Genomic DNA, 20,320 nt, shown 5'->3' with positions numbered 1-20,320 from the left:
TTCTCGGTGTGCGCTGGAGCTGCTATTCCCGTATCACAACTGCAGAGTTGCAAGCCAGAGTTGATAAACTCATGCGGTTCTATGCAACGAAGCTAGCCCGTTAGTGCAAGGACTTCCTGTTGTGCAAGGGAACTTCCTGTCCCTTTCTGCTCTCCATCCCCCAGATCTGCTCCTGAAGGTTATTGGGGGTGGCTATCCCCAGAACATATTTGAGGGAACACAGGAGGAAGAGAGGGAGGGAAAGCTCAATTGCTCAAATGGAAGGCCTTGCACTAATGCGACGACTTCACTGGATGCAACCCTTAATCTTTGGCATGTGCAAGAAACCTTAAGAATTAATTATTTTCATTCATTTGCTGCATGACTGCTGCTGCTAAGAAAACAACAATACAGAGCATACCAAGTGCATGGACAAGCGTCCGCTCCTACTTCCTCCTCGATGGAGAACATCAAGAAGACACCAAAGCAAAACACTTCTCTGAGCAGGAATAAGGAAGGTCTAGCTGCTACCTTTGATTGCCAAGTGGCGCAGCAGCTGCATTATGCTTCGTGTCCCCTGTGCAGCTGCTGTGAATTTGCATGGCGAAGCATGTGCAATTTCCTCTGGAAATATGGACTCAGGATGGGCAAACTGCATCACAGGGATTCACTTAATAGCAAATAAACAGCCAAGCACATTCATCATATTGAATTCTTTCCCACTGACATCCATCATTTGCTTGGGCGGGGGAAAGGCCTTCTGATTTCTCTCTCTCCCTTTTCTATAAAGCCCTCGTGATAGGTTTTGTGTGTGTGTGTGTTATTGTTGCATAAAGCCTCTCTGCACTTTTCAAGACAGCACCTTAAAAAAAGAAGAAGCTTCTTCTGTATTTTCAAAGGGGGGGGGGAGAGAGAGATAAGGACTAATGAAATTAAAATAGCCCTCTTTAGAGACAGTGTCTCCTGCAGCATATATTTCAGTCCCTGATAGGGCTGTTCTTTATTTGTGTGGCATGTTCTTTTGAAGCTCTGTTCAGTTCCAGCCATTTTATCAAGCTACAGTTGTCATATTGATTGACTCCCGGAAGGTCTGGGATGTCTTATTAACAGTCTCTTCAGGAAGATGGCCTGATCTTTAGGTGCAAATTGCATGGAGGCCAGACAGCTTGAATAGCCAAAGCTGACCTTTGAACTTCAAAGGAGCTCGCAAATGCCAACGTCTCAAATGAACTGGTGCCTTTCCTTCACATTAATCTTCTTTCTTCTTCACACAGACTCAACATATCCGTTGGTTATGTGACATGTTGCCTATTCAAAAAGGCAGCGGCGGCAGTGGGGGGGGGGGGGAGAATGCAGTGCAATTTAATACATAGCTCTGAGTCCTTAGGCAGCCAACCAATGTGATGCACGGACCTCTTCTTTAAAACGTGCTATTCATTATTTTAAAGTCATTCCAAACACACAATAGCACAGCCTCAAAACGAGACAGTTCAAAGTAAATGACGTGGGTATATTTAATGACCTTGGGCAGTGTTCATCTGAGTTTTAGGCAGAGTAGACGCATTGAAATGACATGACAGAGTTAGGGCCATTGCTTTCAGTAGGTCCACTCTGTGTAGAACTTAGCTGGATGCATTGTATTTCAACTGGATGGTGTTAAGTGTTAAGAGTTAAGAGTTAGAGTCTCTTAGTGGAATGGTTCGCATGGCAGAAGGCACAGAAAACCAGCAGGGTTTTCGTGGCAGGTTGCACAACCGATTGCCATAGCCCTGATACTTCCTGTTGCACAACCGGTTGCACAATCAGTCATCTTACCCTTGCGCTGGCAGTCAGACAACGTTGTATCTAGGCCAGTATTCTTGAAAGAAAGGATTTTTTTTCAATTCTGTGCAATTGTCCTCCTCCTTCTTCTTCCCCTGTGCACTCCCAAAATATGCTCTGGAAGAGCCCCCAACCCCTTAGACCAGATTTAGAGGGTGTATGGTGCAAGTTCAGGGAGGAGGAGAGGAAGGGGAAGTTCCATTGTGCAAGCAGATGTTTGTTTCGTGAATGGAACATAAGTGTTGAACACCACAGCCAGTGTGGTGTAGTGGTTAAGAGTGGTAGACTCCTAATCTGGTGAAGTGGGTTCGCGTCTCCGCTCCTCCACATGCAGCTGCTGGGTGACCTTGGGCTAGTCACACTTCTCTGAAGTCTCTCAGCCTCACTCACCTCACAGAGTGTTTGTTGTGGGGGAGGAAGGGAAAGGAGAATGTTAGCTGCTTTGAGATTCCTTAGGGTAGTGATAAAGCGGGATATCAAATCCCAACTCTTCTTCCTCCTCCTCCTCTTCTTCTTCTTCTTCTTCTGTATGTAGCAAAAACCAGATCTATGGTATGACCTGCGGTATGTGTTGGGCATATGCTGTATTGAAATAGCCCCATAGCTTTCATGGCAGCCATGAAGTCCTGAGCTGGCCTAGAAATTCACAAGATCTCAGGCTGCAATCCTATGCATGCTTACTTGAGAGTAAGCCTCACACTGAACTCTGTGAGATTTACTTTTGAGTAAAAATGTAGAGAATCGTACTATTAGTTACTTCTCTAGTCGTATTAGCTGTTATGTAAGTAAACCCAGACATTAGGTTCATGTGAATTACTTTCTTGGGATGTTGAAGGAAAGCAGGAGTGGAAATTAGTGAGCTGTTCTTTCTCTGTGTAATTCACTTAAGGTGCTTATTTGAACAAACTCAAAATTTGACTTCAATTAGATTGATTTTAAACATGCTAATTGCAATTCTAGCAAACTAACCAAGCTAATAAAGAAGAAGTAGAATTTACCTTCATTAAGCAAATGCACTGATTTGCTGGACGTCAGCAGCACGATATTTGCAGTACGACGAAGTCCTGCTAATTAAAAGGGAAAAAGAAGACCCTCAATTACATTAGGGTAGTGAGGCTTCCAAGAGCAGCGAACTCTATAAATAAATATATCCACACTACAAATATTTCAGAGTACATATGAAAATATATCACACTCTACATAAGAGATGCTCCGGTTTTCATTCTAGCACTCTGCTTCAGAGGCCATTTCCCCTGTTTAGTTGGAGCCCACAAGGGTCATTGTCAGTCACCTCTAAAATCAAGTTCTCAGTAGGTAATATACTTGGGCTTTACCATGGCAGAGTTCAAAAAGGTAGGTGTCATTGAGTACTTCTCCATGCAAACACCGAAATGTATGTGAATAAAATAATAAGAATAGCATGTCAGGCAGAAGGCTAGGCCACTTTTTCTTTGTATGCATTGGGGTGTATTCAACCTCAACACCTTCTTGAAATCTGACATAGCACAGCTGAGATACAAGTTTACCACCTCAATGAGGCCTAAGGAGCAAACACTCCTCTTGCTATAAAAATCAGCACGTGTCAGTCAGGAATCCTTCTTAGGCATACAGTGTTGAAACCTGCCCTTCTACTTCTTTCCCTCCCCAGCGAAAGAGGTTTTGGCTTTTCTGCCCCATTTCCAGATAACTTTGGGGTTTCTTTATAGGACAGCATGTGAGAGGCTGTGAATGGTTTTCTTTCTATGAAACATTTCTCTAGCTCTTTGCAGCCTCCCCGGCTGCCCACGCTTTCTGGTCTGAAGAAGACCCATGGGAGGAGTTGGCTCATAATATCTTCTCTTGGGCTTTAATTGAAGTGCCGGAAGCCAGGAAGGCTGGCTACCAAGTGCCTGAGTTCTGCACACTTGTTCATTTTGTTTTTAATAGAACTCATTACTTTTACTTTTATCTAGAACTACACACACACACACACACACACACACACTTCCACAATTACTTATTTTAAAAAGTATTTAAAGATTAAAGAAAAGCAAAACAAAACAAAACAAAACAATGAAAAGCAAAACAACAACAACAGCTTTATTATTTGTACTCCACCCATCTGACTGGGTTGCCCCAGCCACTCTGGGTGGCTTCCAACATATATTCCAAACAATGAAAAGGGCAGCTCCCTGCACACCCAGGAAAGGCCTGCGGAAGATGTCATGGATTACAAACCACCAGAGAGGTGATTTGTAGAATGGAAGAACACTTACAAAACCCCTCAGCCACCTCAAAAGTAAGGTGAGCACAACAAAAACCTCATATCCTTCCCATGAAAACACCATCAAGATGTTCTCTCCCCATTTGTCATTTCCAAATGCGTACATATAACATAATTGTATTTGCATGCTGGCTTTCCGCAGTTCAAACCATGCTCAGGGCAGTTTATAACATGAAAGAATACATAACTGCAACATAAGAAAAGTGGAAACCATTCATGGAAACCATAAAAAAACATCAAAAAAGACACAACCAAACTGACCACTTTCCACATAAATCAAAAGATCTAAAATAAAGATACACAATACCAATAGCAAGAACGCCCCAACCCAAGAGTCTGTTCAGCAGGGTGGCCTTGTGCTGCAGCTGGTTATTGGCCTGTGGGCCCTGTCTATAAAATGTTGGGTTCCAGGCCAAAATGGCAATTTCAACCTTTATTTAGCCCTGTGTTTGTGTTACAGCAATCCTCAAAAGAAACAACAACAAATGATAGTGATATTGCTCTTTGTTCTGGCGAAGGGAGCAACATTATTGCCATGAAAAGGAGAGGAAGTGACCAGGTCAGAGGTGGGTTAAAATCGGTTTGTGACTTCAGAGGCAGCTGTCTTGTCTGCTCCTTTGAGCGGAATTGAAAGCTGTCACAAAAAGCAGCAGGCTAGTCTACCAGCACACAGAGCTCCGAGTCTCATTCTTCTGTGCATCGTTGAACAGAGCAGCAAAGCACCTGGGTTTGAAGCATCCCAAATTTGCCAAAGGCCCTTTGTTAACACTTCCCTTGTTGTCCATAAGTGCACTGCAAATACTACAGATTCGTATCGGAGGTCTAAGACCTGCTAGCCATGGGCAGTGAGACTGCCAGCCTTTGCGCCAAAAATACCAATGATGTCATCCGAGAAAGTGGAAAATGAGCGGCTTGATTTCAAATTAACCAGAAGCTTGTTTAATCACAGTCAAGAATCTCAGATTTAACGGACCTCACCAGGACCTCACCTCAAGCTGGCTCGGTACTGATTCTGCAGCAGCCTCACTTTGTGGGGTGGGGAAGGCAGCAGGATGTGGAGCAGATCTTTGTGTGCCTCTCTATCTCTCATGTGTGCCTCTCTATCTCTCTCTATCTCCATCAACTCAAGAAGGATTTGCTCTTGCAGGTTGGAAGAACTTTCCTCTGTATATCAGTTGAGACCCCTATGACACACACAAATAGAACACTCAGGTCTGGAATGCCATGCCATCCAGATCTGTACTCCCAATGTAGCAGGTGGGGTGGAAGCACCTGCCTTATGGTCCCACAAGCTTGCTTAGTTGCCAGCTAAGTTGCCTATCCAACTCCTCTCCTGGTACTGACTTGGCCCCTGACATAACCAGCAGTCAAATCTCAGGTCCTGGCTTGTCCTACCTGTGGTTGGAGTCAAAGGCTGTCCCCTCATCATAGGCCAACCTGTGATGGCCTGGGACTCAGGCTCGGACTCGGAACTAGAGGAATCTCAGTTCGCACCAGATTCTTTGGCTCAGGCAGTGTCTGAACCAAGTCTGGGGCCTGATTCTGGAGAGCCCCAGTCTGCACAGGTTCCCCTGCAACAAGCACCAGCTGGGCCGAGTCAGGGGCCTGAGCCTGCCCTGGCTCCAGATGTGGGGATTACCTCGTTGCCTTCAGCTGGGCAATCACTTACAGCTGCTCCACTACCAGTTGGGTCAGGAGAGGCTGAGGCAGCCTCTGGGTCTAGTAACCCACCGACATCTCCCGAGCTGCAGAGACTAAGGTCTGAGAGAAGGAGAGACATGAGTACTCGCAGGAGGAGTGCTTGCCTTCGGGCGAGACAGGGAGGTGAGTCACTGGGGGATCAGGGTTGGCCGTTACCCCGACAAAGTTAAAAGGCTGTTGGACTCTGCCCCGAGTTGCGGGAGCATCATTGCTGTTTGCCAGAACCTGCCTGAGATCCCGTGCCTGACCTTGCCTGGTTTCCTGCCTCGTGTCCTGCCTTGGCCCTGTCGGACTGACTCCTCACAGAACCCTTGGACCTGGACCGTGTGGCTCGGGCTACCCCCGGGCCCAGCACACAACCAGGCCCCACAAGATAATTCTCTGTATGCCCTGCTAAGGACTAGCAGGATGCTGGTGAGTGTCCACTGGAGGAAGTAGTTCTGGAGTCTGACTCAGAAGAGGGGGGGGGCAGTGGTTTGTAATATTATTTATTAGATTTGTATACCACCCTTCATCAAAAGATCTCAGGGCGGTTCACCAGCCAGGAGGCAAGAATCAGAGGCAGGGGAAGCTTCAGAGCTGGAGGAAGAGGAGGAAGAGGCAGGCCAGGCAAGTGAAGGGCCAGGTGCTTTCCCACCCTCTCTTGCACCACTGTCTCCCAGAACCAGTAGAGAACTGAAGCAAGAAGAGCAGAGGAAGTTTCCTTGGAGACATAGTCTCCAGCTACATGTGCACAGCCCTTCGTGGGAAGGTACATAAACTGTTGGAGGGGGAGTGGTCCCCTGTTGCTGTGACAGCTCCATAGAGTGCAGACCTGGGAGTAGCTGTGGAGATTGTGTATCTGTTATCTTTGACAATAAAGAGTGAACTCTCTGCCATGCGCATTCCTTTAGCTGGCAACACCCCTGGCAACACCACATTGATGTCAAAGTTGGTCCACTGGGGTGGGATGGGGAGAAAGCAGGCAAGCAGAATTGAACTCCCAGCCCATCAGCTGATGAGCGGAGAGTTCAATCCTGATTTTCTGTGGGTCCAATGCATGAGCAAGTTTTCCACGGGGAACTCATTTGAACCCCGTCTTTCTCAATGAAACCCCCTCTGGTTGGTAAATGGTGCATTCAATTCTGGTTTGACACTTATAGGCTGGAAAAAAATTATGAATGAATACAGGGACCCTATCCTCCTTGGTTTATTCTCTAGGTCAGGCAGTACAGTGGTACCTTGGGTTACATACGCTTCAGGTTACATACGCTTCAGGTTACACACTCCGCTAACCCAGAAATAGTGCTTCAGGTTAAGAACTTTGCTTCAGGATGAGAACAGAAATCGTGCTCCAGTGGCGCAGTGGCAGCAGGAGGCCCCATTAGCTTAAGTGGTGCTTCAGGTTAAGAACAGTTTCAGGTTAAGAACGGACCTCCAGAATGAATTAAGTACTTAACCCGAGGTACCACTGTACTCCCATTTGCTTGTTGCAACCTTCAGATGTAGGGCCAGAACAAAATTAAATCCAGGTTGAGGGCAGATTGTAAAATCCAAGGAAGAATTGCTACATGGTAGGTATTATATTGCCAGGGAGATGATTTCCTCCAAGTCCTTCCCCACGGAATACTTGGGTGAGCTTCTTTTATTCTGGTTGCCTCACCTCAAAAAGGATATTGCAGAGCCGGAAAAGGTTAAGAAAAGGGCAACCAAAATGATCAAGGGGATGGAGCGACTCCCCTATGAGGAAAGGTTGCGGCATTGGGGACTTTTGGTTAAGAGAAAAGGAGAGTGAGAGGTGATGTGATAGAAGTTTATCAAAAGGTGCATGACATGAAGAAAGTGGATAGGGAAAACTTTTTCTTCCTCTCTCATCACTTGTGGGCAACAACAGTGTTGAAAATATTCAGGGCAGGTAAAAGAATATACTTATTCACATAGTGCATCATTAGACTGTGAAACTTGCTAAAAGAGGAGGAAGCAGAGATGCCATCCACCAAGATGGCTTTGAGATAGGATGAGACAAATTCATGGAGGAAAGGGCAGCCATGATGACTATGCTCTGCTTAAGCAGCCGGAGGCAGTAATGTTTCTGAATGCCAGTTGCTGGAAACCACAGTGGGGAAAAGTGGACATGTAGAATTGCAGAGTTGGAAGGGACACCAAGGGTCATCTAGTCCAACTCCCTGCAATGCAGGAATCTCAACAAAAGCATCCACGGCAGATGGACGTCCAACCTCTGCTTGAAAACCTCCAACAAAGGGGAGTCCACCACCTCCAAGGAGCTCTGGCCTGTGGCAGTGGATAGATCAATGGGCTATGTTCCAGTCATACAGAAATTAAAGGTTGCCTCCCTCCCTCTCTCTCTCAAAACACACAGTGCTCTATCCAGGCTATCAAGCACATTATCATGGCTCAAAGACCAATTCCGACCAGGTGAAGGCATTTGAAGAGGGCTGATGAGGAGTGGGTCCTGGGAAGAGGGGGTGTGACCTTATAAGAGGTGTGGCCAGGGGAGATCCAAGGGCCAGGTGAAGAGGCCTGGAGGGCCACATTGGCCCTCAGACCAGAGGTTTATAGTGAAAACAAAAGGTTCTCATCCTTTGCTATACTATGATTCCATTTGGAGCTATGCGACCTAGGATAGGTCTTCCTGATATGTGTATTAAAATATTGACTGTCTATATATGCAGCTAACTCATAAACACACACACACATACATATATTCACATCTTCCCAAGTCACCCCACTTTTGCTGCAGCTTCACATTATTCATAGTTCTTGAATGGTGACCCTGCTGGGACAGCATTACAGCAGAAGCAAATCAGCATTTCCATCTTCCAGGAGAAGTGCATGTAGCTGTGACATAAAAACTAAAAAAATAAAATAAGAAGTGGGCCTTATGGGAGTTATTAATAGTGCAGGCATCCAATTTCCCATTCTGACTGTAACTTTGTCCATCTCCTTCTTTTCGGCTGCCTAGATCTCTGCAGGAGCACCGCTAAGGCTCTCGGTGTTACCTGGGTGGGAGTATGAGCTTCCAAGGGAAAGTTGATGAAAGTGGGGAAAGCAGAAGAAAGCAGCAACGCATAGGGGGAAGAACAGTAAGAAGTGGAGAAAGTTTCACTTTATCTAGACAGATGAATTGTCATGGAAAAGAAGACGGGATGGAAACCAAACGCAAAGATCAGGCGAGGAGGCAACGCACTCTGACAGCTCTTGAAAGATCTGCAGGCGCAGAAGATGACTCTTAACAACTCAATTGAAGGTCCACAATGGAAATGAATTTCTGCAGAGTGGATGAGGCAGCTCAGACAGACAGTGGAATAGAAATGGGATGCTTTGATATGTCATTTGTGGATTTCCTAGATTCAGGAAATAGCTGTGAGGGGTGATGAGGGAGAAGGTAACGCAAACCACCCCCTATTTGGGTGATGGTTTATAATCTAATGGATCGGAATCAAAACCTCAGAGGCTGCAATTGTGGCTGCTTTTATCATTCCCCCCATTTCCAAGCTGCAATGCTCAAGTTGCCAAATCTTGCTCTGAGGACCAGAAATGGTGGAGCGATGCTGATCATGGCCCCCATGCGGGCTGAATTTCAAGAAAACCCCATGCAAAAAGTGACATCTCGCACACATTCCTTTTAGAATCAAATGAAAGCTTGTTCCATATTATAATCCTAGAAAGACACAGAACAACATTGCCAGGTTTTTATTTGGCAATGCTCATAATGATCTCAAGGCTATCATCGCAAGGACAACCTTCACCAAAGCTAAGAAGCAGGTAATTTTTCTCCTTTCAAATTTAGCTTCTAGTGCATTAGATAAATTTGAATATTATCATCTTTGTTTCAGTGCATGCACACACATCTCTGTTTTGAAGCAGGGTAGTGTTTTGAATTATGGTGCTGGAGGAGATTCTTGAGAGTCCCATGGACTGCAAGAAGATCAAACCTATCCATTCTGAAGGAAATCAGCCCTGAGTGCTCACTGGAAGGACAGATCCTGAAGCTGAGGCTCCAATACTGATTTCCTTAAGAATGGATGGGTTTGATCTTCTTGCAGTCCATGGGACTCTCAAGAGTCTCCTCCAGCACCAGAATTCAAAAGCATCAATTCTTCAGCGATCAGCCTTCTTTATGGTCCAGCTCTCACTTCCATACATCACTACTGGGACCATAGCTTTAACTATATGGACCTTTGTTGGCAAGGTGATGTCTCTAATGCTTATTTCTGAGTCGACATGTAAAGGATTTCAACTTCTTGGTTTTTGGGTAAGAGTGCTTGAGGCAACTGTCTCCAACCTCATGTTCTTCACATGTTTTGACTACAGCTACCAGCAACTTCAGCCAGCGCTGTACAGGTTGAGGACGGCATGGCTAAAACGTTGACTATGCTGGCTGGGGCTGATGGAAGTTACAGTCCAAAATACTGGGAAGGCACCAAGTCAGAGAAGGAGGACTGCAGCCATAGATGGCTGAAGTGTACATCATTTCTCCAAAGTGCTACTGTTTTGAGAGCCACCTTCAGACAACGATCTTGTAAGAGTTTGCCTTACATTTGCCAAGGTCCTCCTTCAGCTGATCTGGCTATTTCAATGCTACTTTTATTAAAATAAAACTGAAGAAAAACACCAGTGGAATTAGATGTATGATCTGCACCTTTTCACCAAAACATCTAAATGAACAGTAGATTGTGTGTGTGGGGGGGGGTGTCTTTCAGTTAGGGCCCTTTCGATTAGAAACACCACGGATTTTGATACATTTGTTTACTTATTTATAAATAAGTTATAGGATTAACTATAGGAAAGCTGATAAGATAGTATAGGTTGATAGAGTGTTTAATAACAGTGACTTTATATTTTTACCAATATTTTGTTATTGTGCTGTATTTTCATCTTCTGGCTCTGATAGTTTGTCTATATTTATTCTTATTGCATTTTGCCTGGAGGCCTCTAATTTTGTACTCTAAGATGTTTACATGTTTTTTTCTGGGAGGTTTCCTTTAATATCTACAGCACAGTAAGAAATTAAAGATGTGCAGCAATGTTACCTTACATGGAGATGGTACATGGAGCAATTTGTGGTCTGTTGAGCCCTTTATTACCATTGTCGCCTTTGTCATTGTCATGTTTTTGTGAGTGTCATTTTTGATGGATTAGAAATCACCCCATACTCTCTTGGGCAAATATGTATATATGTATGAAGGCATTTATTTCTCTGGATTTTCACCCTGCCTTCCCAACACATTACCAGCAGGGTAATGAGCTTCCAAAGAACCCAAGTTCAACAGAGGTTTAAAAGGCTGGATTTTTTTCATTGTTTTTTCCCCGTTTTGGTTTTTTGGCCTGGCCTTGGAAAGATCAATATCTTGTGTACCTGATGAGTCTTTCTGGAACAACATTTTAAAAGCAGGAAACCATCCCTGGAAAGGCCCTTCCTCCAGCAATCAACCATGATGGGAATGGCAATGCAGAGAAGGGTTGATGATCTTGAATCTGATCATGATTTCAGATGTAACTCTGCTCTTTCTTAAGGCTCACCCAAACTTACCTTTCACCCTGTGCTTTCTAGGCACAGGGGCTGCATTTTCCTGGTCCATATTCAAATGCTTTCCTCCCTGCCCTTCACTATCCCCAGAAAACCCAATCTTTACTGCTGAATCGGGGCAAAAGACAATTCAGGTTTGCCAGGGATTACTGTTTGCCCTGATTCAGCAGTAAAGGGTGGATTTTCATGGGGAAAGTGGTGGGGTGAGAAAAAAAGCTGTGAGACACGGGTCTGGAAAGCCTGGACCTGTGCCTAGAAATGCAGAGCCAAGGTAAGTGTGGGTGAGACCTTAGTACAGAGGTTGTCAACCTTTTCGAGTCCACGGCTTCCTTGATCAACTACATTCTTTCTGTGGCAGCCCTGGGGTGCTCAGGAGCCCAGTTATGCCATCCTTGCCTGCAGAGCTGGCAGCCCCCCACCCTTTTTCAAACACCCTCCCTTGTGGAGTGGTCCCCCAGCCTCCTCTGCTCTCCCCTCTCCTTAGGAGTCCTCCAGGCAGCTGTCACAGCCACTCCTGGTCTCTGAGATCACCTCAGCTCCTGGCAACAGCCAAGGCACACTGGTTGATAGCCTCTGCCTTAGTATAATGCAAACAAGTCCTTATACAGTGGTACATCAGGTTACAGATGCTCCAGGTTACAGACTCCGCTAACCCAGAAATAGTACCTCGGGTTAAGAACTTTGCTTCAGGATGAGAACAGAAATTGTGCGGCAGCAGCAGGAGGCCCCATTAGCTAAAGTGGTACCTCAGGTTAAGAACAGTTTCAGGTTAAGAACGGATTTCCAGAACGAATTAAGTTCTTAACCCGAGGTACCACTGTACTGTATATGTATGATGCTGAAAAATAATATCAGTCATGAAATATTTGCTGAAATCCTCGTGGTTCTGCAACTGCCTTCCATATGGTTAAAATTCTGTTTTGGAGATGCAGCTCTCAACTAATATTTTCTGCAGCAGTGATACTGAGTTGAGCACAATCGACCTGCACAAGCCCAATGGGAAAGAATATTAGCCGTGCATGTGGTACGTTTTGAATTTGCTTCTCCTCTTGCCCCTTCACATTTATTCAGTTGGGGCCAAACTAGATAAAATAGTAAATGTTTCACTTGCAACTGTGCTATATCATAGGACTCCTCAATATTTGTCAACATCACAGCATGTGTGTGTATTTTCCTGTCCACTCACTGTCCTGATGAAAATCCCTCTTCCCTCAACTGCATTTTGTCTCGGAGGGAAAGCTTCTTCCCATCCCCAGTGGATATTAACAATTTTGGGTGGGAGAGGAGAACTTTCTCCAGGGCAGTTTAGCTTCATGTCTTGCCTCAAAAGTTTGCTAACCCATTATCCAAAGGTCCCAAAACAACAACAACAAGGAGATCTTTTCTCGTATGGTTGTGTGCATTTGAAAGCTACGAAACCTCTTTGTCTCAAAGTTTGTATCTGACTGGCGCTGGTTTTTATTATATTGCTACAGTGACTTCATGACCAAATGGAGTGCTTGAGGTCCTTTCTCTGAAAAGAACAGGATGCTAATCTCTTGCGACATCAGGAATGCAAGCCATTGCCAAAGTGCTGGAGGAAGAGAGGAAGACTGGGCACACAGTTGGTATAAAGGATCAACAGGGAAGGATTTTTACCTTTAACTAACTGCAGTCACTCATAAAACCCATGCCTTATTAAGCTTTCTAAAATATATACACTGCCTGGGATTTATGCCTTTAGAGGCAGGGAGATAACAGCCCTCTTCAAATAGAATTTGAAAGAGAATGAGGAAAGATTCTGTACAATAAAAAAGTATATATTATTATTTTTTTGCCAGCAAATGAATATTTTTATCCCTTGCGTTTTCCAGAATGCCTTTGGTGTTTTATGGGGACTGCAAAACCACCATCTGTTCAAGAAGAAACAGAATAAAGTAGCAACTTGGATGCTTTGGTGAGATGGAAGGCCAGTTATCTTCAGAAAGCTAATGTAACACAATCTATTTGGATATTTATTTTCGAGATCTTCTCTGTTTACTGTTACTTCTACATCTAGAGAATGATTACCTTAGAAGCTTCCTGTTATGTTCAGATCTTCCTGATTTTGAATGGTAAAAGAGAATGTCATCTATGCAGCAGGTTCAAATGCTGGAAGCTGAGAGGACCACCAAGGATTATCATTCTTTTCAAGAGATACCAAAAGAGTAGCCAGCTCTGGAAAAGAAGATGACAAAAAGCCTTGTGTCATTTATTTATTTATTAAGAGAATGTATTATTGTTATTGTTGTTGTTGTTGTTGTTGTTGTTGTTACAGTGGAACCTCTGGTTACGAACTTAATTCATTCCAGAGGTCTGTTCTTAACCTGAAACAGTTCTTAACCTGAGGTACCACTTTAGCTAATGGGGCCTCCCGCTGCTGCCGCACCACCAGAGTGTGATTTTTGATCTCATCCTGAGGTAAAGTTCTTAATCTGAGGTACTACTTCCGGGTTAGTGGAGTTTGTAACCCGAAGTGTTTGTAACCCGAGGTGTTTGTAACCCCAGGTACCACTGTATTATTATTATTATTATTATTATTATTATTATTATTATTATTATTATTTTCACTTATTACACAGAAAGGTCCCCAAGTGGCTTACAACAATTTCAAGAACATGACCATAGGTTAAAAACCATCTATCCATCATCTATCTATCTATCTATCTATCTATCTATCTATCTATCTATCTATCTATCATCTATCTATCTATCTATCTATCTATCTATCTATCTATCATCTATCATCTATCTATCTATCATCTCTCTCTCTTTCTCTCTCTCTCTCTCTCTATCTGTCATCTTATAATCCACATCAGGATAGTCAATCAAAAGCTTTGGTGGGTGCGTGTGTGTGTGTGCGTGCGTGTGTATTTTTACTTGACATGAATAGAATGTCAGCACAGGCAGGGGGTGGACCTTAAAGAGGAGAGTGTTCTGCAAGTCAGGAGCCACAACAGAGACGTGGTAAATTGTTTTGCAAAAACAGAGACAGGCAGCCAGGTCATGCAGCCGCAGCAGCGACCAGAGGAGGAATGACCACTTGAAGTAACGCCACGGTGCATCTGCAGCAGCACAACCAGGTGCTTTCATCTGGCCCAGCTGCAACAAAACATGTCTCTCCTGGATCAGTCTCTACATAGCCACAGCAGGCAAAGCAGCATTCCTCCATTGTCTCTCAAGACTGAAGGATGCCATCAACAAATATTTTAGCAGAAATTCACACCAAGTCCTGATGAATTTCATGAGGAGCTGTTGTTGTTACTTTAAATTCCTCTTCCATAAACAAGTAGCTTTTTTATTCTATTATACGTTTATTATTTGAGAAGAGAAGACTCCCTGGAGAAGACACTGATGCTGGGAAAGATGGAGGGCACAAGGAGAAGGGGGCGACAGAGGACGAGATGGTTGGATAGTGTTTTCGAGGTTACCAGCATGAGTCTGACCAAACTGCGGGAAGTAGTGGAGGACAGAGGTGCCTGGCGTGCTCTGGTCCATGGGGTCACGAAGAGTCGGACACGACTAAACGACTAAACAACACGTTTATTATTTAATATGCACATACAACCAAACATATAGTCACTTATTTTAGAAAACTTGAATACAAATACAAATAATACAAAAATAAATACTACACTTATGTGATTTCCCTCCACCAGTGTACGTCACTCCTTATTCCTTAATATTCTTATTTACATTGCAATCTTTATCTCTCATCCTTAATATTGTTAATTTACTAACAATATATTAATTTTCATTACCGAGATTCTTCCCCAGAATGATAGATTTTGCATATTATGCTATGCTTCTTACAAGCGGCCAAGAAAAGTATATGGTCAAACAGATTAGGATTCTAATAAATATCTCCAAGAAAATGCTGTTATCTTTTCAGCTCTCAAACATGTCGGAATCTCGGGGCACCGGTTACAGTCAGAAACTTGGTGGAATAATTTTAGCACCCGACTGTCTGCCCCTTCTCTTGTGATGATTAGAAGCACCTATTACACAAGCTGTCAGGCATCTGAATAAATGCCCTCACTGTTTTCCGGCGAGTGAGAGACTGTCATATTCCAAATCACAGGTAGAAATGAATTAGGCTTAACCTCACAATGGTGTCAAGAAGGCGAACTCTTCCAGGCTCTGCTCCCAGGAGAAGCACTCTATGCATCCATGAGAGCTGTGACTCCGTGACCTTATTAGAGTCTGTGAGATCCTTCACATATGTAAAAGAAATAAAACCGCGTTCTTTATTTTCTGAGTTAATGCTCGCTCCGCAGGCAGCCCCAGCTGCCGTCTCGAATGTTCAGAAGCACTGTGCAGAAAGTCAAATGGGAGGGAAGGGGAGAAGAGACAGATATGGCTAAGGAATGTTAAAACGCTAAGCTGGATCTTGTGGGACACCTCAGGAATCTCTAATTTGTAAATATATATAGGGGAGAACCAGGCCATTATTCACTTACAGGATAAAACATCTACTACTATCCAATAGCATACACGGTCGAGGATTACAAGCTTATGAGGTCTCATCTTTCAAATGCACTAGAGTTCCCTCTCCCCCCCCCCCCCGCAACCTGGATTTCCTGTGGCGCTTGTGAACTGACAGTGTAACCACCCTAGAGATTCTGCACAATACCATCAGTGGAGGCCGATGCTGAGGAAGGCCAGACAGGTGGCCTGAGTCGATTGTACGATTGCTACCTACACGAAGGACAGCAACTCCCATGCTCCGGCATTTATTTTTCCTGCGGGGTTTGTCAAACAGTAACCTACATAGCGCTAAAGCTATGGTTTTCCCAGTAGTGATGTATGGAAGTGAGAGCTGGACCATAAAGAAGGCTGATCGCCAAAGAATTGATGCTTTTGAATTATGGTGCTGGAGGAGACTCTTGAGAGTCCCATGGACTGCAAGAAGATCAAACCTATCCATTCTTAAGGAAATCAGCCCTGAGTGCTCACTGGAAGGACAGATCGTGAAGCTGAGGCTCCAATACTTTAGCCACCTCATGAGAAGAGAAGACTCCCTGGAAAAGACCCTGATGTTGGGAAAGATGGAGGGCACAAGGAGAAGGGGATGACAGAGGACCAGATGGTTGAATAGTGTTCTCGAAGCTACCAGCATGAGTTTGACTAAACTGCGGGAGGCAGTGGAAGACAGAAGTGCCTGGCATGCATGGGGTCACGAAGTCGGACACGACTAAACGACTAAACAACAAATCTACATAGCTGGATCTGTTTCAAACTGGAATATAGCCTGTTGGAACAGTGGTGGTTCCACCAAAAACAGATTTGTCTTGCGGAGGGCTGAGGGAAAGAAAGTCGGGGGGCAGTAGAGCACTGGGCAGCTCAGTGGTGAGCTGGTGGTAAATTGCCAGCACCACACCGCTCTCCCTGCTCAGTTTCCCTTCTCTGTAGCCTCAGTGGAGGGGGCCAGGGCTGTGTGATGTCAGCATGCCTCATGCACACTGATGTGCTGTGTGCACACCCTGTGGCGTGTGACTACAGCCACCAGGGAATTTGGAGGGGGGCCAGCCCCTTCCTTGAAAATTTCACAGTGGCCCTGGCCCCCCAGCCCCCCAGATGGCATGCCTATGTCCCAGTCACTCCATCCCCCATTTCTTTATGTGCTACCTTGAAATATACTCGGAGTCGAGAGTGGATTTCATGCTCTTTATTCAGCTCATAGTGGTGAGGAGGAATGGAAGTTCCCCCACAGTATCTGCTTTATATACATTATTTACACAATGGGCTGCACGTGATTGGCTAATTCCTGAATTCTCCTGTAGGCCAATCAGGTTGTGGATTCACTTCCATCTGGAGCTGGATTGGGTGGCTCCTGCAGACCAATCATACTGCTGTATTGTTCTAGGACCAATCAGACTGCTGCATTGTTCTAGGACCAATCAGACTGCTGCATTCTGAATCCTATTGTTCTAGGACCAATCATACTGCTGCATTTTGGATCCTATTCAACTCAGTACATAACATACCTCTTCTCTCTCTCTCTCTCTCTCTCTCTCTCTCTCTCTCTCTCCCTCTCCCATGACACCCCATCTCATGTTCATTCTCTCCTCCACTTCATCTCTCTCTCTGCTACTCCCTCAGAAGTCTAGCGGCCTGAGGTGACCCTCTGACTTTGGAAACCTCTCCCCAGGGAAACTCACCCCCGACAATGACCTCAGCATCTTTTTCAGTCCTGCGCAAAGACCTTTTTATTCACTCAGGATTTTCAAGTTGTTTAAGGGCTGCTTTTGATCTGCCCTCTTCCGCTTAGCCCTGTTTTGTTTGGGCGTTTCTATTTATCATTGTTGCGTTTTAAAACACATTGAGCTGCTGGGAGAGGCTTTTGCCTGTCAGGAGAGAAATTGCCTAAATAAATAAATGAATAAAAGTAGATCCCCTGCTGCGAGGTAGGGCAAGGTAAACAACAACAAAGGGATAAATAATAATAAAAACCCACTGAACAACCGGTTATTGCTGGGCTTATGGGATTTCTGCCGCCAGGGCTGAAATCCTATGCACAATAAAATTTAAAAAAACTTGAGGAGAGAAAATCCCATTGAACTCAGTGGGACTTTCAAGAAAACATACATTGGATCTGGGTGATGATTGGTAGGTCGCAGAACAAATGAGGATGAGAGTGCTCCAAAATGTTTCTGAAGAGCATCCCTAAATGGGCAAGCTGTCAGCATCTGAGCACTGATGTACTTGTGCGGCTCGGTACTGTGACAATATCAGTATGCAGTTGGCGCGTGAATTTCACTAGCCATCTGAAACAGCTTGTCAATAGCCATTCTCCCAACTGTGTGTTAAAGGCTTCTGAACTTTAAGGGAGGGACCATAATTTGGTGGTCAGGCGCATGCTTTGATGAATCAATGTATTTTAATATTCTGCTGGAAGCTGCCCAGGGTGGCTGGGGAAACTCAGCCAGATGGGCAGGGTATGTATGTATGTATGTATGTATGTATGTATGTATGTATGTATAAATAAAATAATTTGCAAGTGAGAAGCCTCCCATGCAATCCCTGGTATGCCTAGTCCAAAGAGGTGTGGAGTAGCAGTTGTTGGGAGAAGAGTCTTCTCTCTGCCTGTGAATCTGGAAAGCTGTTGCCGGTCAGAGTAGTTAGTACAGTGGTAGCTCTGGTTACGTACTTAATTCGTTCCGGAGGTCTGTTCTTAACCTGAAACTGTTCTTAACCTGAAGCAACACTTTAGCTAATGGAGCCTCCAGCTGCCACCGCTGTGCGATTTCTGTTCTCATCCTGAAGCAAAGTTCTTAACCTGAGGTACTATTTCCGGGTTAGCGGAGTCTGTAACCTGAAGTGTATGTAACCTGAAGCGTATGTAACCCGAGGTACCACTGTACTGGGCTAGATGGATCAGCTAGCCTGACACCCTTCTATGTTCTTGAACCCGGGGTGGGGGTGGGGGATGCAAATGGAGCAAACTCCATTGAAATAAATGGAATTCTGGCAGTTTGGAAGAAAGCATAAGAGAGAATTCCATAAAGAGAGTTTAGTGAAAGCACTGGTAACTCTGCCCCGTATACAATAGTAAAGATTTGTCTTTTATGTGGTGGGATTGTAAGGTAATTAAAAAATTTTGGGAAATGATATACAATGAATTGAAGAAAATGTTCCATTTAACATTTGTTAAAAAACCCGAGGCATTTTTGTTGAGGATTGTAGGGAAAGACCTGCCAAAAAAGTTGAAAAACATTTTCATGTATGCGACAACGGCCGCAAGAGTTCTGGTAGCACAAGGATGGAAGACTGAAGAAACACCAACTAAAGAATCATGGCAAGAAAAATCGATGGACTATGCAGAACTGGTAAAATTGACATATAAGCTACGGAACAAGGATAACTGTGACTTTAAGGATGAATGGGAACCTTTCACAAAGTATCTGAAGATGCAACAAAGCGAACTGGACTCCTTGGCAGGTTTTGAATAAACATTCACAATTTTTTTACTGATAATAAGGATATGTTTTTGGATAATATGTTTTGTTATAACTTTGAATTAAAAAAAAATAAAAAAGAAGAAGATTTGTCTTTTAAAGTTAGCTGATATACACAGTTGGCATAGATTTGGAAACATTGTTATGTACTCGCATTCTCCTTTTCTTCGCCCAGGCTGGAAGAGGAAATAAAATGTAAGTTTTTGAATATAGGTTCAGCAATCATAATACACAAATATGTCTTAGGGAGGAGGACAGGCTCAACTGCAGAGTTGATCACAATTATAGTGTAGACAGAATTCTCATTTTGATTGAGATACTTTCAAAACATAAGGGAGAGATTGTCCTAATTTGGATTAAAAGATCTACTTATTGCCCATGAGATAGATGATGCTAAACAGCCTGGAAAGTTCAGAGGGCGAGAGGTATCCCAAGGTATGTCAACTTGTGAAAAATACATCAATGGAGAAACTTGTGTTGTATTGCAACAGCCAAGTGCAAATATTTTTGATCTGCCATATTTAAGTACCATTTGAAATATGAAACAGAACCATATGGTTCTGTTGTCTCTCGCTGGGTAGAGTATTGTGGCATCAAAGCTTTGACATTAAAAACATTTGATGATTAGAGACAACAAGCTTTCTCATCTCTGAAACAGATTCTATTATAGAACCAAAGTCTGGAACTAACAAAGGGGTGGAAGGAATAGCTATTACAAAAAGGGAGATATATAGGGATATGTGTACTGAAATCCTCTAGAAATCAATAGGACAAACAATTCCGAGCTGGTTGTTGGAATTCGAATCCAATCTTCACCTTTTGGAAACTCAGTTTTCAGCTCCTGTTCTGACATTATGGATATTTCCCTCTTCTTATCCTCAAGATGTATGTTGCCTGCACGAAAAACGTTTGTGTGTGTTGAGAGCCCCTATCTATATCTATCTATATCTATCATCTATCTATCTATCTATCATCTATCTATCTATCTATCTATCTATCTATCTATCTATCATCTATCTATCTATCTATCTATCTATCTATCTATCTATC

Source organism: Podarcis muralis, chromosome 2, assembly GCF_964188315.1.
Source record: "Podarcis muralis chromosome 2, rPodMur119.hap1.1, whole genome shotgun sequence".
In the NCBI taxonomy this organism is placed as follows: Eukaryota; Metazoa; Chordata; class Lepidosauria; order Squamata; family Lacertidae; genus Podarcis; species Podarcis muralis.
This window is presented reverse-complemented; position numbering follows the sequence as displayed.